Below are 6,000 nucleotides of genomic sequence, written 5' to 3' on the forward strand. Positions count from 1 at the left end.
GATTTTCACGTATCTTCAGTATTTATAGATTTTTATGCAAACTCAGTATTTATAGATTTCCATATATTCTCAGTGCCTATAGATTTCATGCTCTCTATTCAGTACTCCATGCTTTATATGCATGTTCAGTTAAATATTAGTCCTGTTCATGAAACCATGCATATTAGCCTACCTCATTTAGCAAACCCGTATATTCAAAGTACTGATCGCATACCTTTTCTTTTGCGCTATGATGTATTATATCATAGGTTCTGATGCTCAGTTCCTGGATCGCGATTAGACTTATCAGATCCTCAGCAGTAGCAGTGGTAGGTCCTCATACTTCGAGGACAGACTTACTTTATTTCATATCTTTAGTAGTTAGTTGGAGTTAGCTGGGGCCTGTTCCATCAACTCATAGTCATTCAATTTTAGGGTCTTATCAGACATTAGAGTTAGTTATTCAGTATTCAGACATTACTACTAGTTATCTAGTTTATCAGTATTTTATCAGATTTAGTTAGTTATTTCTATAGACTCATATTTTAGTTTTGAATTCAGTTATTAAAACCTTATGGCATGTCAGTATTCTTCCGTATTTATGATTATATTATTCAGTGCTCACAACAGGTACCAGCTCATGATTTAGCTTGTGGTCCCTCAGGACTGTAAGCATCGTGTGACACCCAAGGTGTACTCTCGAGGCGTTACAATGTTTAAGCCCATTATAAGAAAAAACATGAAGAATATGCATCCAATGACTTTATTATAAGAAAAAGGGAGAAGGACAAAAATAGTCCCTCGCATAAAAGTTATTCCACGAAAATAGCTCCTGTTTTTAATTCCCACTGAATAGCCGTTAAAATAATTCCATCTTATAACTATCTTATAATCACCGCTAAAAAAAGCTGAAAAATTCACCTAAAATATATCTTTCCTTTTCAATTAAAACTCACACTTTCCTTCCCCAATTTTATCTCATGATTCCTTTCCACTAAAACCTCACAATTCCTCTTTCAGATACAACATATTACCTTAAATACCTTCATAAATTTTCTATAAATATATAAAAATCCTTCATCAATTAGCTTCATAAAGTTTTTTTCATTCACAATTAGCTAAAATTGATACAAAATTATGTCTTCAATATCAGTTTTGGTTCCAATTATGCTACAATATGGAGGAGAGTGGTTAAGTGATATACAGTTTGAAAATTTTACAATCAACGGAGTACTTTTGAATTCGTATTGCAGGTATGAATATTTTGTTGATGAACTGTATAAGCAGTTGAATCTAGAGCAATATTCAGGTTTAATGACGATAAAATACATTGTAAAGAGTGGATCTATGACTATTTACAATGATATGAGTGTTAGACTTTATTATGGAGATGAAGAAAAAAAATTTGGATATAAATGAATTTTCATTGTGTATAACACTACAAAACACATTTAAAAATGGAGAATCCTCAATTGAAAATTTAATCGAAACATCTCCGACTGCTATTCAATTTCATCCGATACCTATTTCTGATTATATAATTGGAGATAATTTTTTTGAGGAAATAATGAAAGAACAACCCGAATCTATAATAAAGGATCCACTTCATAGAGATGTTGAAGAAGGGTGGCTGTACTAGGATAAAAATACAATATCAAGTGTAAAGAAACATTATGCAATCCATGAGAGATTCAAATTTAAGGTGAAAAGATCGTCATCATCAAGGTATAAACTATATAACTACTTTATATGACCTGTGTCAACAATGTATAAGTTTTATATTTTGTTGGAATATAGGTAATAAACTTGCATAAATACTGCATATAATTTTGTAACTACTATATAAGACCTGTATATATACTGCATATAAACTATGTACCTACTGTGTAACTACTGTATAGGACCTGTATATATACTGCATATGAACTATATACCTACTGTATAACTACTGTATAGGACCTGTATATATACTATATATAAAGTACTGCATATGAACTGTGTACCTACTATATACCCATATTATATAAATGAACCATTATTGTATATAGATGTATCTAGGTACTATCTTAAGTGTATCAATCAGAGATGCAATTGGACTTTTAGATCTTTAAGTCAACAAATTTCAGAAGTTTTCATGGTGACAAAATGTGTCGATGTGTATATTGATATTAAACTATATAACTACTTTATATAACATGTATCAACAATGTATACGGTATATATGTTGTTTGGATATAACTATGAACTTACCTAAATACTGCATATAAATTGTGTAACTACTGTATAGAACTTGCATATAAATTGGATATTACACTATAAAACTACTTTATATGACCTGTTTCAACAATGTATAAGTTTTATATTTTGTTGGAATATAGGTATAAACTTGCATAAATACTGCATATAATTTTGTAACTACTGTATAGGACCTGTATATATACTGCATATAAATTACTTCATATAAACTGTGTACCTATTGTATAGAACCTTTATATATACTGCATATAAAGTACTGCATATGAATTGTGTACCTACTGTATACCCATACTATATAAATATACCATTATTGTATATAAATGTATCTAGGTACTATCTTTTGTGTATTAATTAGGGATACAGTTGGACTTTTAGATCTTCAAGTCAACAAAATTCAAAAGTTTTCATGGTGACAAAATTTTTTGATGATCACACTTGTCCAATTATGGACATAATGCTTTCACAAAGGCATGCTACTTCATTAACCATCGCTAAAATGGTGAAGCACGACTTTCCAAATCTAAAGTCAACATACACTTCAGTGGAGATCATGGAAAAAATGAGAAACTTGTATGGAATTAGGATGAACTACAAAAAAGTGTATAGAGCCAAAGAAAAAGCACTTGAACTGGTCAGAGTTCCCTGCGTGAATCTTATGCTAAATTGACAGTTTACCTATATATGGTAAACACAATAAATCTAGAATCATTCACAAGGCTACATAAAATGGAGGACAATCACTTTTTATATACTTTTATCGAGCTTAGCACATCAATTGGGGGATGGAGATATTGTATGCCTATCATTGTTGTTGATGGAACTTTTTTGAAATCTGCATATAAGGGGACAATGTTGTCTGCTAGTGTGCTGGATGCAGCAGGTGAGTTTTATAGAACTAGTAAACAAATAAAATATAATAATAAGGGGAAATCTCATCCTTTTAGATAAAATGAAGGTATTACTTCTTATTTCTACTTCACAGACACTTATATATTGTAATACCCCATATTTCCCAAGCATAACTTAACTCTCAGTTCATGAGTTATTCAATATTAAATTTTTGGAATATTCAATATTTTTCAGTTTAGAGCCTTCCATTGTGTAGGAAATTCAATTAGCTTTCCAACGATATAAAATTTTCCCAAATCTAATAACCAAGCGAAGAGTTATGGCCAATTTAGTGAAACAGTGTGCCAACTGTCACTTCGGCACGTCGCGGAGCCAGGACAAATGGCATTTGGTAATTTCCAGTGAAGCTCCATGATATTGGCACATCACGCCAAGGATCCAATCCATAATTATCAATTTCCAGTAAAGCAACGCGATTGTACCACATCGCGCTGAGCTTCCAGGTCCCATTCAGTATTGCAACGTGATTCCACTATATTGCACCACCAGCCTCATTCCTAGTCATCAATTTCCAGTGGGTTGGCATGATAGTGGTGCGTCGCGCCAGGTGTCCAAATTGGGAATTTTTTAGTAACTATTTCAAATCATTCCCAGGGGTAAGTAGGTATTTTTCCATGACCCAGGTCAGCCTTTAACACATAAATTACCCCAAATTAACCTAGTTACATCATTATTATTCAATTTTCTCCAAAATCAAAGCATTCCCTCTTAAGAAAACAAACCCTAGCTTCAAGAAATCAAAAAAAGGCCTAATAATTCCTTCAAGAGTCTTCAAGAATTAACAATCCAAGGTATGTTAGGTGTTCATCTATGGGTCCTTTTCACCATAGAGTCCAAGAATCCAATTTTAAAACTTCAAGATTTATGAATTATGATTTCTATGCTTGGAATTGAATGTATTCATGTTCATGATAGTAATTGGGATCCAATGCATGTTTAATAATAAGTTTCCATGAAATTAAAATAGTTATGTGGTGAATTATATGAATTGCATGCTTAACCCTTAAATTAGAAATTGAATGTTCTATTCATGATTACATGTGTTGACCATCATCATGTGAAATACACCATACTCCCCAAATATTTGCTAAAATGCCTATGTGAAGTAGATAGTGGAATCTTGACATGTCATTATGTGGTCCCAATCATGTACAAGCTTATGCCTTACAAGTATTTGATGAAATGCCTTTATGAATGAATTGTGGACAAGTGTACATTATTGTGTATCTCAAGATCATGCTATTCTTTATTTTCATGCTATTGAGTCCTAGGGGTATTTAATACTCGACAATTTAGTTGTTTAGCTAGAGCCAGTGTCAGTTACAAAATAGTCTCAGTCCTGTCACGATCAGTTGTACTCTCAGTTAGTTACAGAATTCAAGAAAACTTAGTAAATTCAGTATCAGTCCAGTCCAATTCAGTATAATTTGTTCAGTGTCTTTCAGTTAGGAGTAAGATTCAGCATCGGGTGAAACCAAGAATGGGGGTTCACCTACCAATAGAGGGTGTGAACCTTAGAAGCAATCCTTGTGTTCCAGAACTACGTAGCCAACATAGGTTGAGACATCAAACCTGCCAGTTGAGGGTTGATGAAGTATTTTAACCTGCCAGTTTAGGGTTCCACCATTCTTATTAGAGTACTTGCCAGATGAGGGTAACTCTTCAATTTCTTTACCTGTGGCACGATATTGACACCTTTCCAACTGGGGTCACAGGTTGGACCCCCACTCAGTTATCTTATTTGGGGTATATTAGTTACATGATTACCTCCCAGAGTCTCATTTTCAGTCTTCAGAATAGAACTCAGTTCAGGTCTACAGAATTAGGACTGTCAGATATAGTCAATCAGTATCAGTAACTCAGTTATCAGTAACTTCAAATATTAGTTACTCAGTATTAGAATTCAGGACTCAACTTCAGACAAGCTTAGTCACAGTATTTATTTATATGTACATTTGTGCATACTCATTTTTTTACAGCAGTATCAAACATCCATGTACTCTCATGTCTAGTTACTCTATATCATATAGTCAGTTATTGTTCATGAATATGAACTATTGCATTCATCCTTACCTCATCTAGTATACTAGTACATTCCACGTACTGACGCATACTCTTTATTTACTCTATGATGTCTCATATCATAGGTTCGGACGCTCAGGCTCTGAATCGTGCATAGAAAGATTCATATTCAGTCAACAGCAGTAGATTTAGCAGTGAATCCCCATCATTCAAGGATATTCTATTATTTTGATATTTCAATAGAATCAGTATTTTAGTAGATGGAGTTAGTTGGGGGATTATCCCATCAACTCCATTTTTAGACAGTTTCAGTTAAAGGCTTTCCAAACTAGTTTTCAAACAGTATTTAATTTTACATATTGTTATTTCAGTTGATACACTATATCAGTATTTACATATTTTGAACCTTATGGCATTTTAGCCTATTTTTTTGCATTTATCATAATATCATGTAGCATGTAGCATCTAAGATATAGACTAGGGGCATTACAAACTTGGTATCATAGACTAAGGTTCAACAGAGTCCTTGGGAGTCTGAAAGCCACATCAAGTAGAGTCTTATACATAGTGTGTAGCGCGCCACACTTATGGATAGGAGGCTATAAGATATTTTAGGAAAATTTTCCCTTATTTTAGTGTTCATATCGTGCGAGTGAGCATGAGCTCAAGTTAAACTCTCAGTCTAATTTGTTTTTTTCTTTTTATTTATAGAACATACCTCCCAAAAAGACTAACGAAAGAAGAACCAGAAATCAGTTAGCACCTCATCCCATTAAGGCAGATCCCCTGGATGAGCATGTCTCTCATGTAGAGTTCAGAGCTACATTCACTACT

Source organism: Capsicum annuum, chromosome 3, assembly GCF_002878395.1.
Source record: "Capsicum annuum cultivar UCD-10X-F1 chromosome 3, UCD10Xv1.1, whole genome shotgun sequence".
Lineage (NCBI taxonomy): Eukaryota > Viridiplantae > Streptophyta > Magnoliopsida > Solanales > Solanaceae > Capsicum > Capsicum annuum.